Source organism: Pecten maximus, chromosome 6 (genome assembly GCF_902652985.1).
Source record: "Pecten maximus chromosome 6, xPecMax1.1, whole genome shotgun sequence".
NCBI lineage: Eukaryota > Metazoa > Mollusca > Bivalvia > Pectinida > Pectinidae > Pecten > Pecten maximus.
Genome location: NC_047020.1, coordinates 33,260,308 through 33,273,371, shown reverse-complemented (window position 1 = coordinate 33,273,371; position 13,064 = coordinate 33,260,308).

Sequence of the window (13,064 nt, the reverse complement as noted above, 5' to 3'; positions counted from 1 at the left end):
GATATCTTGTCTTGTTCGTAACTTTCAGTAACAGGTAAACGATTATCTTTGTTTTCAGATTCTTTAGGAGGCACCGCAGATATTCCATTATGTTGTTTGAGTGATAGCGTTCCATTTTCATGAGGGGCAACTGCCTTGGTACCATAATCATTTTTATCAGAAACTAATGTCTGAAGCTCCATGATTGTATAAGGAACTGTCAGGTAGAATACTATTTCAGCTTCTCACAAAATCTACAACATAGAACATATTACATTACTGTATACTGTGAATAGAGTGAAAAGTGTATAAGGAACTGTAAAATAAAAGAATACTATCTTGATTACATTTATAAAGGAAACAATAATAAGATTACAATGTTGCATAATATATATATAGTTTGGACGGCCTTTGACCCTTTATAAGTTTCTTTTCTCTCATATCTCGCCATGATGGAGAGATTTTGCCCGTGTGAGATAGCTATGTAATGATAAAGGATAGGGATATTCCATCCTCGGGATCACGAAATGTGCCAAGGCCTGAAACAGTCTGATAATAATTTACCCTATTAGTTACTGTAATGGTATATAGTTTACAATGTTCTTTTTAAATACCTGTTTAACGTATTACCGAATTCTTTAAGTTTTACTAAAGTCATCTTCCAAATCCCTACCCTAACCCAAGGAATTGGGCACGACCTGTCATGAACACTTGGGCATAAAATGAGTCTACACGTTACATTATATAGACTTTTAGAGAGAGAAATGGCTAAAGCCATCCGCCTAAAGTTGTTTACAATGTATAACGAGAACATTATTATTACAGGTGTAAAAACATTGTTAAACTTGAAATACCATAGCTGCATCTCTTGGTGTAACACAGTTCGGATTATGGATGCATCCTTATCAAAAATGTACAGGATATATATATCCAGAATGTCTAGACAACGACATCAGTTGAAGAAGAAAGAAATACGAAAAAACAAAAATATAAAAAAAAAAAAACAAGAAAAAAAAGGTTTCCTGTAACAAACAAAACAAACATTAACGTTGTAGTTATAATAATTCAAAATGCTTTATTTGGTCATATAAGATAATCTGTATAGCTGGTAATACATGTGTTCGCGCAGGATTTAATTCGCGTTTATTTACATATGCAATCATATATATTGAAGTGGTTACTGCAGAATGTTTAAACGGCGGTGTTATGTAAAGATTAATACCCGCAAACTTGTTCCAACTGGGATAACCGCGAAATATTACCCGTGAAATTTTACAACTATATAATACATGTGGAAAGTACGATACATATCCTTTGTACTCGTTTATCAGCTATTTTAGGACTAGACAACGGCATTGTTGACTTTATGACTTGTAATGGGTAGACAACAATAAAGATGTTTCGCGCTACTGCTTGTGTAATAGGTTTCCCATCGAGACTTCATCTTTCTATAGCTACCTAGTCGGCACGTAGAATTTTTGAGGGGATGTTTTCAACAATATATGACAAAAGGAAATTCAGGTTCATAAAGTTTAGATTTTATCAGCTAATATTACATGTTTTTTATAGATAAAAGAATAATATACTTAAAATCAAATGCGATTCGTTTCACAACTTGTATGAAATAAATTACTTGTCAATTAAGTATAGTAAATATGGAGCTAGAAGTCTTTAAAATGTCTATATTTGTTTGCTTTTATACAAAAAGGGATGGATATGATTATTAGAGATCATCAAGTAACATTTTATGTCTGTTTTGGATTAACAGGTTTTTACTCACCTCTCAGCATTTTTTCAAAATATGTCATGCATTGTATTACAGTTGACTTTTTTTTTGCAAAAAACAAACAACAAACAAACAAAAATGTGGTAACAAAGTCTAATCTCATAATCTTATTTACAACAGCCTACACAATAGTAAACAAACATACGAAAAGAAACAATAAATTTACGGGAAAAAAGACAAAAGAAATGGAACAAATGATATAGTAAACAATGGCCAATGTAGTGAAAGTGATATCTGACTACAAATGATCTCTTCGTATCCCACTGACTTCGTTGCACTAAGACTCTCACTTAGAAAATGCATATGGTAAACCCCTTGAATAGGTTTCTATTCTGAGTAGCGCCTACCACTGACATATTGTTCATTTGATGTCAATATATCAGATAAAATTTCATATTGTAGACTTATGACTCGAATATCATTTACCAACCATAATTAATTAATTAATTTTGGAAAATATTTCCTTTCCCTATAAGAAATGGGCGTGTTTGAGACTTGTTGGTGTCTGGTCTGGTGGTTCAGTTGTCATTACCCTAGTTCTCATTTTGAGAATTTGATGAAACCAGAATTGACCTAGATTTGTAAGGTATTGTTGACGCCGAAGTACCCGGAGAAAACCCACAAGCCTACGGTCAGTACCAGGCAAATGCCCCACGTGGGGGTTTCGAACTCGCAACCCAGAGGTGGAGGGCTAGTTATAAAGTGTCGGGACACCTCAACCACACAGCCTATGCGACCCCTGACAAAGCAGAAGACTCTTCTCCCTCCGCAACACATGATCTTGCTCTCCTTGTGCTTTTTCAATGATTTTTTACAGCTTCGTTATTATGACGATATACTCTGTTGTGTTTGTCCTCCGTTTCTCTATTTCGAGTAAGAATTAGGTTTCTTTATTATGTCGGTATTCTCTGTTGTTTTTTCCCTCCTTTGAACGATTTTGATTTAGTATTAGGTTTCGTTATTATATTGGTATACTCCGCTGTTTAAATCTGACTATGCGTTACGACATCTCTAAAATATAAACGTGTAGTGTGTATTTCATTATTGTTATTCAATATATATTAAATTAAATTAACGTTAAGAATATGATGCCCCTTAACATTATTTGATGATTTAAATCAGAAAATAGAAATAGTTTATCACTGCATACTTTCTCTCGGCTAAGTTTGTATGTTCCTAAAATGATAAGACAACATTGTATGTCCTAATATGCATATCCTGAGAATTTTTCATTTTCAGAGCTTAATGAAATAGATATATAAATATACATGTACCTATATAAAATAAGGCAGTACCACGGTTTGTTTTGTCAATACTGAGACTTGCTTACATATAATTTACTCACTATCTGTACTCTAACACTAAAGTCGCTGCTTTCAAATAATGATTATATCTATAGAAGGAAAAAACTTAACCCCTACTTTGTCTCGCCTCACTCGCCTTGTCTGGCACAGGACAGTGGTAGAGGTCCGAACACGATAGTCGGGCTAAACTAGTGAAAGAGATATGTAAATCAGTCGCGACAACCACCTAGCCAACTAGAGCGAAAAGATGAAGAGTTACCGATATAGGTTAGAATACAATGCACCCAGTGTTAAAAAAGAAAGAAAGAAATGTTTTATTCAAACACGTTCTACACAATATAAACAACTCCCTGTGTCCACAGATAGTTCTGGTTATTTCTTATGCTGTACAATTACCTGGCAGCTTCTTATAAATAATCACATTAGGCGCCTCAGCATACTATCGTTATTTTGTGAAATACTTGCCAAGGATTGGTTAATGTTTCATCAACTACAGATTGATATGTGAGGTAGCCATACCAATGATCTCCGACGAGATATGTGACAGGTTGAAGTCGACTTTATAATCGCTTTTAGGCCATCTATAAGCACATATGTTTATATTAATATTTGCTCATTATGGGTAATATCTACTGTTTCATGAATACAGTGAAGATTATGAACATATGTTACAAAAGTAAACCAGAAAAGCTAAAAGCATCCAACCTCAGTCGCCTCCTGTGTCAGAAAAAAACTTAACAGTTCGAAGAAAATTTCCCGTAAATCATATATATCTGTAGTAAGTCCAATAGATAAGAAGAAATCGCACTTATACTGATGTGAATCTTATGTAGCATGTAATGTATTCTACTTTCTACTCTCACGTCGAAAACCGTAACAACACGTATGACGATAAGTCTTTCCTGGGATTCTAAACGTAAAACAAAAAGTTAAATAAGGCATATATATTTATATATATAACTTTCTTCACGGGCAACATAAAAAGTTGATGCACTCTATTTGCAGGTTTGAAGTAGATAATCATTAATTCTATTTGATTTATTTATGATTGTTTTTACGTCGTTTTGGAAATCAAGACAGATACACAAACATGACGCAAATATACCGATTGTACAAAATATTGGTATCATAAAATAATATTACGAATGTATTTGCGTTATTACTATCTTCATAGATAATGTTAAACTATAGTTGTTGTAGCCTATTACCAATACCCCACTGATAGCATTATAATAGAAAAATACAGAAGCTGTAATGTCGGACCTACCTTCATCCACATCAGTTGTCTTGTCCTACTCTGATATCCAGATTTATGATTACTATAGAAAACGTAATGAAGTCCTGATGTGCTACATCAGTTGAGCAGATAGCTGAAATATGTAAATGAGGTTAATATATATGTATCTTGTTTAGCGGAGCGAATAAATATGAAGCACTGCCGACATCACGTCGTTTGCAATATACAACAGCTTTGTAGTAGATACTTATCATTCCTTGACATAATGACTTCATGCATCAATTAAAACTTTGATGTCTTGTCGGTGAAGTTTTAATTGTATTACACAGCGCTTGATCTTTATGACGCAATACACTAGTACTACTTTTGTGATATTTACCTCCTTACCTCATATCTATATAATTAGAGGGTTACACAACGAGTAGTTGTTGGATATGGTATGGAGGTTTAGCGAGTATCTTTTTAAACTTTTAAAAGTGATTAGTCAAAGTGAAATAAATACCATACCAAAAAACAACGCGTCGAGTGACCTCTTTCTTCACAATGATATGAGCCACCTGGTTTGAATATATGTTCGTTGGTTATTTGTCTACCTGAAGTTGTCATATTCCCCCGAGGGCGTAGCCAGAGGCGAATATGACAGCTGAGGATAGGTAAACCTTCATATCACTCTACCAAGAGGGTCATAATGTATAATATCACATATTTCTTTGAAAAAAAAAATCACCCTACGAAGAGGGCAATACATTGTTTATTATACCGAAAAAAAATGAAAAAAACAAGCATAAGTCAAGTTGAATCAGCAAATTAAATAGCCTTTTTCATTTAATCACATTTTTTTTACAAGTTCATGAAATTTCAAATTTTGACAATTTTTATGGAACCATGTTCTTCTTTTACGAAACAAAAATGGCAAGAACGACAACTCTTTTGGTGGGCATAAAAAATACATCATTTTCGAAGTTATTTAGTAAGGAACACCTTTATGGCTAACAATAACTTCATTTTCTAAAATGCTGTCATCCATCAACTAAACAACCGCGAACTACATGCGCGTAAGTATTTGTCAGTGTCATCTGCTACCCGCCAATATGTCAACTAAATCAGTACTGTCGTTATAGAAGACCCATGGTCTTATACGATTTTTAGAGACGAACGCTTCATTATTGTTAATTATACAGAAACTCGCTATAGTGGCTGCTTCCAGTAGCAGTTTGTACACATGTAAGTCACGACGGCACGTATGAACTGATAATGCAAATAAATGATCACATGACACACTGCACGTGAGAAAAATAGTTCGGTTAGTACCACTAATGTATATCTATGTATTTATCCAACAGTCATCACGCTTACATGATTGTCCGATATTGTAATTCCACAGCGTATTTCAGTATAGATGCAGACTATCAACAAAGGTATTTATGTGACGCCACGGATTTCATGAGTGTATACTACGCATGAAGAAAACTCTAAAGAAAGTCGATCAGTCCACGCAAGGGAGGACATAGGCTCTGTTCCCAGACCGAGACGAACAAATAAAATGTATACAAGTGGAAGCTCTAATGTATCATTCAGTATAACTAGTTGAGCATCACACTACCGTTGCCAGCTATATCGTTTAAGTGTGATGACGTTCGGGCACCTGTTAATGGGCCCATATCTGCTCCGTGTTCATCGTTCTGTGATCTGTGAGGACTTGATCTGTTGAGAGTACGGAAACCCCTAACAGACAAATTATTATATCAATGGCAAAACGTGTTTTTTGATAATTTGTGATATTGATCATCCCGTGAAGAGCTAGGCATTTTATACAGGAGTTTTCATGTAGTAGCTGGTGTTGGAGGTTATTAAAAAAACAATAACGCATGCTATCCAGATGCTTTCATTTCATAGAAGCAACCCAACGAGGTTGGGCACGCCTAGGTGAAAAACAAGTGTTTATCAATGTGTGATCCGACATCCCTATACAATGTATTAACTACGCATTTATCTGCTATTCAGCGTCTCTTCTATCGAAACATTTAATCATCCACTAATATACTGTTATTGAACGTCGTCATTCTCTGGTTAGAATCTTCTTTCGTTAACGATAGATGCTATTATCCCCTTTTAATTCGGTAACACGATATTCCAAAAGACCATTGACAAACCCATGGAGACAAACTGTGGAATGGTTCCATTGAAGAGCTCATCAAAACTGGTTACCGAAACAATGAAATTGGTTTGGTTTGTTTTTGTTTAACGACCTATGAACAGCCAGGGTCATTTAAGGACGTGCCAGGTTTGGTAGGTGGAGGAAGGCCGGGGAACCTGGAGAAAAACCACCGGCCTACGGTCAGTACCTGGCAACTGCCCCACGTAGGTATCGAACTCGCAACCCAGAGGTGGAAGGCTAGTGATTAAGTGTTGGGACACCTTAACCACTCAGCCAGCGCGGCCCCGCGAAACTATGAAAAGTCATTCGAATTTACCTATAATAGGCCAAAGGTGTGTTGCCTTTGAAGAGCAAAATCTGTATTGGTCATGTCGATGGTTTATAACATACCTTTGTTTATAACGTGAAACCTCCTGTTATTGTTTTTGAGCTATAAAGGACTTTGTTTGTATAGTGGTATTCTCTACTGTTATTTGTCAAGAATTTGAGATGACAGTGTGAAAAGCTAAGCAGCGTGAAAACACGTTACAAACACACATAAGAGCTACACCAAGCACTACTCCTGTCCTCTTCCTCAGTCTTCATTCTATTCCGTACAGGTATTATCTGGTCAGAGAAAGATAACATTATTGTATACTTGTTAAATTTCGCGGGACTAATACTTATAATTCACCGGATATTTATTTTCGCTCTATATCCAGTAGCCGCGTATTTTTACATACCGAAATTAATTCCCCCGCAAGCATTACCAGTATTTCTGATATCTTATGGAAAAAATCAATAGTCATAATCTTGTGGCAGCCATAGGTAGGCCATTTCAGTATTTAAAGAATCTACTGATTTTCGTCTATTGTACTAGTTTTACATAAACAAAGAGTGTTTCGTGTTCTCCACAAAAAAGGACACTTTTGTCATATGACTCCGTAATGTACAATATAATTTATCTTAAGCACAACATAACATTGTCACTCTCGTCATCATATGATCCTGGTTGTTGCGAGCACATTAAACCTCGTAAAACAAACATTCTTACCTTTTAACTAACTGTAGTATCGTTTCGTATGTTTACAAAAGCTTTGTAAAATCAACCCAACCGGTAGTGAGGATAATAAAATATTGAACATGGCTGACTACATGTGAAGTTGTCCCTGTTTTTTTGTATCTGGGCTATATTCAGTGAAACAAATGGCAGTGTATTGTATTGAAGGGTATCGTAGAGGAGTGGAAATTACAAGTCTAATTTAAATTAGATTGGGGTGATATCGGCATATATACTGGAATGAAATCACTACTATTCAAATAAGGACAAGGTTCACGAGGGTAGCTATGGTTACCAGTACTTTGATACGATTTTTATGCAATAGCCGTATGATCTGAAAGCCAAACATTACATAAAACTACATATAGAGCTGTATCCAGAAAGAGTGAGTGGAAATTTAAACTGGTCTGAACACTTTAAATCACACATGGAGAAGTGCATTAACCCAGTAAATGAAATAAGTTGGTGAATGGGGGTCATTGAATCACATGTATTTTAAAAGAACATGGAATACACATGAAAATTTGAGGCGATACCACTGTTCAAATGGATGGTACAAACCGGTACGGAGCCATACCTGTTTAATTATTTCATATTTAATACGAATCACGTAGATTTTACGCTGCTTATGCAACATTATTTTAGGGTAGTACCATTGAATGTATTAAGATCCTGTATAAACTCTAATCAGTTACACTTTATCTAACATGAAGCTTTGACGAAATTGCAATAGGATAATCGTTAATAATATTTGCTATTATAGAAGTATACTGAAAGGAAAAAGAAATGCAATTTTAAATTCTAGAGCCATTACTCTATTGTTTACGGGAAACAAAAAGATGTTAGAGAATGTAATATTGGTCTAATTGAAAGATAGGGCAACACTCTGTCGTCTTTAAAATCTCATATCCGCTGGAAGAGGAATATAACTCTATCCCAATGAGGAGGGTTGATACCCTGATCAATTTTACGCACAGAGCGTCCGTACCACTGGGCTCATGGGAGTATACATGATATTGGTAGGCCCAAAACGATATTGATTTTGGATCAACCTGAAATTTGACAAGGGTAAAAAAAAAAGTACATGAACGAAATTTTCACATAGGACAGAGCGGTTAACTATGTTTAAATTACACCAATATTACATTCTATAACATCTTTTTATTTCCCATAGTAAACCGGACAATTTCTTATCTACTACTTTTTACTGTTATTTGTTGTATTGTGTAGCAACATTTTATAAGAATGGTCACAAGTTTATTAACATAATAGATTTAGTTATGGCATGGTATATTTCTAATTACAAGTGATACCCCATCGGTTAGCTATATCATCATAGTAAGTGGAACCATTGGAGTTTTCCTTTAACCAAGTCAGTCGCCTTGTCATCGGACAACCTGCTTGGAGACTGTGACTTTTTATGATTGTGTCAATGTTGTACGACGCTCTGACTGAAGTCTGTAAAACGTGGATATACATTTTTGTTCATATGAGCGTAAATATGAAACGTCGTTTGCAGTGTACAACAGTTTTGTAATGTATGTTAATCCTTGTTCACCCTAAAGTTTCATGGACCAGATATACTAGAGCTGTGACGAATTGCCTGTGAAGTCACACAGTACACTGGTACTTATTTTGTGATATTAATGTCTTTCCTAACTGATATGCAGGTACAGATTTTTTTTGGGACGAAAACATAAAGCATGTATGATTGGAACTTACTTCTCTGATATAAGAGGCATAAGAACGAGAATCTTCTGATGTCAAAAAAAAACATTTATGTTTTGATGATTTTGTTTGTTTTTTGTTTTGCAGAAAACATATATTAAAATGTATGTATTTGAATCAAGTATCAAAACAGAGAAAAAGTTCACGGACCCTACCACCAATGTACTTCTGATGAATAGGTTTACTGCTAGGAATGTGTAGTGTTAAAAAGGAATATTTTTCATTTGTAGTCTCTTTTAGTTAATATCTTCACGTTGTAATCTGTTTCAGCGAACATTTGCTTGCATTCAGAAATATTTCTCTTAATTACCATCTTATAATAAAACTTTTGTAGCATTTTGTTTTCGGTAGATACATGCTTTTATTTACTTGAGAAAAATATCAACCTTAGACGAAATATCAGCCTCGGACTTCGTCATCGGTTGCTTTTTCCACGGGTTAATAAAACTAATATGGACCTGATCAAAGGGCTAAAATTGTATAATATCAAATATGTTATACGTATATGTATGAATGAGATTTGTTTCATCGACGTCAATATATAATTCCTTGTTCATAGCGTGTATTAGTATCAACAAGGTACATGTATATATTGCTTTTTACATGTTGAAGTTTTCACCAATGACATTTTATAATTATCGTTACATGATGTTTATGATCTTTTAGTGAAACAAAGGAATGAAGAACAAAGGAATGAAAAACAAAGGAATGAAACCAGTTTAAACTCAAAGTCTATAAAACGAGGACAAGATCTGAACAAAAGATAGACTGACATTACGACCCATGCTAAATTACATTAAGGATAATGTTCCTGAAGGGTAAGAGGCTTCATGTTGAAAATTTAGTATTTTCCTTGATTTCAATTTCCTCAGAGTACACAGATATCCGATCCACATGTTCAAAACATCAATATATCTAAATGTGTATTTGAAGAACTCGGTAATGTCGTTGGCATATGTTCTGATATTTCGGACATAAATAAATTTAAGCAACAGCGAAATAAGGTAAACAACATGAAAAAACATGCACGTATACTTTTTAAAATGTTCATTGTATAATCGAAGCTTTTTCACTTCTGATCCGAAATCGTGCTGGAGACTTTTTAAACGACTACTAAATTCAAATGGTACTTCACAATCTGTTCCTACTCTTGTAGATCCTCTCACTAATAATGTTGTCACTAATGATGAAGATTTTGTAACATAACACAAGTAGAGGTTGAATTTAGCAGGGTTCCTCAAGGTTCCGTTCTTGGTCCACTTTTGTTTTTAATTTACATTAATGACATTGCTGATGGCCTTGACTCAGCTGCTCCTCTTTTTGCTGATTATACGTCTCTATTAATGTCTTCCTCATCATGTCTTGTAATTTAAACTGTCTTAAATATTGATCTTGAATCATTAAACGTGTGGTCTAAAACGTGGTTGGCAACTCTTAACCCAGAGAAAACTGAGTTAATATTTATTTCTAATTATATTGCCTCTTTGCCTCCAATCACGCAACGTGTTACTTTGGACAACACCCAATCAGAATGCTAGAAACAAACGATTGTTCGGCATCACTTTGTTTACGCTATTGCAGACGAGATACCCCAACAACGTTTCGCAACAATAAACGAAGAGTAATTACAAGATATTTTGAAGAAAAAAGACTTGTTGAACACCCGGACATATACTTCAGGTGCAACAAGACTATTCCGGCCATATCTAAGTGCCAAAAGTCAGTCTGCATGCCGACTTTGAAAACTGTAGTCAACATGATTTGGACATAATCGAGCCTTTGGATTTTTTTATTCATTTTAATTGACCATGCTACAAAACAGTTATTGCCTTTGTGTTCGGTGTACACGAGACTATACGGACCTGGTCAAGAGTTTGTTCACCTCGGCCTGTGGCCTCCATAAACAAACTCTTGACTAGAACGTACAGTCTCGTGTACATCTCCACAAAATGCAATAATTGTACAATACATAGAGGATATCTAACAGTGTCTTCAGTAATACCAAATATATTTCACGAGTGGGGCTAATATTTTGATATTAAAAAATATCAAAATATTAGCCACACGAGTGAAATATATTTGGTATTACTGAAGACACTGTTAGATATTCTGTTTATTACATTTTTTATCAACGAAAACCCTACCCCGTATGCTAACTAGGCCTACAGCGATAATTTGTAAACAAAAAAAGTATTTTCCCCTGTCCAGGTGCTGACATATATGTCGGGCTTTATATTTATAGAATGAATAATTTTTGATATTTCACTGGTAAAAATGTAATAAAATTTGTTTCGTAAATCGTTGTAAAATCAAGTTTGCATTTTAATATGCTATAATAACGTTGAAGAAATATATTATTGTCGCTTATAGCTGGGTTGTCGAGACCCTGACTTTAGAAATCAGTCACCATAGCTTGGAAGTGATTAAACTTAACTCCATTGTAACACCTGGGACATTAACTTTCTCCTCTGTTTGATACTCTCTTCACATCGATGTCCCCAGACACTCATTGATCTATTTCCATAAGACTCTGAACATGTTGCCCGGATGTATTCATGTCTGAGACGTTCCACATCACACAGCACAGTAAACAAACAGTATGTATGATAACAGGTCTAGAGAAGATGGTAAAAATCCTTCATAAACATGATCTTGATATCTCGTCACTTAAAGAATAATCACTATACTGACAGCGAATTATAGGGATGTGTAACGATAAACTCCTTAAGCCACAAACATAGCTGAAACATTAATTTAAAAATTCAAATATTCAAAATGATATACCGTATCACAAATACGCGTCTAGATAAAAATCCAATATATATTTACCTCTCGCTTAAATCTACTGAAATCGTCTGATCTGTCGAAATTTTATCCAAAGCATCTTTACCTGAAGAAAGATGCTATCATACATTTAAGGTATAAGTGAAATGGCAAGTTTCTGGAACTCCTGAGATTGGTTTTTGTAAGCATCTTCGATAAAGTTTTTTTCCAAATACCGCGATTGACTTTGACTGGATTGATAAATCGAATTAAACCGCAGATATTTAAAACAATTTTAAAAGCGAAATTTCCAACTGCAAGATACGAAACAACATATCACTTATCTATTTAAAAAAAAAAAGAAGAATAAAAAAAAAGAAGAACGACAGCAACAACAAAAAAACAAAAATGAAAAAAAACAACAAAACGGTATGCATTTGAGTTTCATTATTCATCACTCAACATACTGGCTCGGTCATTTCCGTGATTAATTACGGAAACTGTCGAGCCAGTTAGTCTGCAGCTAGAAATATTCCAGTTTTCGGATTGTCTGCACAGCGGACTCACGGCAAATAAATCAGTCAGATGAATTAGTTAGTGTATACATAGTTTACATAGAATAGCGTTTACTGGTGGGTTTAAGTGGTTTTGTGTGTAATGATAAAAAAAAAAAAAATGCAGACTTTTTGATATTGCCCACTTTTCCGTATGACATGGATAATGAGTAAAGGGGTTAATTTTCCAAAAAACATTCCCATCACAATTAAACATTAATAACTGACACGATATATACATACATTACAATTTTTGTATACTAGCGGACAATTTGAAGTACTGACTATCCACATGAAAGCTCGCAGTGGTCAGAACCCCGGTGTGTATCGTAGATAAGCATTGATAAAAGGTGACAGATTATCTCGAGAATGGGGAAGATTTACTACATGAATGATTGACTTCTGTCGATGTCCAGTTTAATAATGGAATGTGAAATATCGCACATAATAGAAATACTCCTTCTTATTTGTCATAACGAATAAAATAAAGCGTCTGACCAGTCGATAACAAACTGC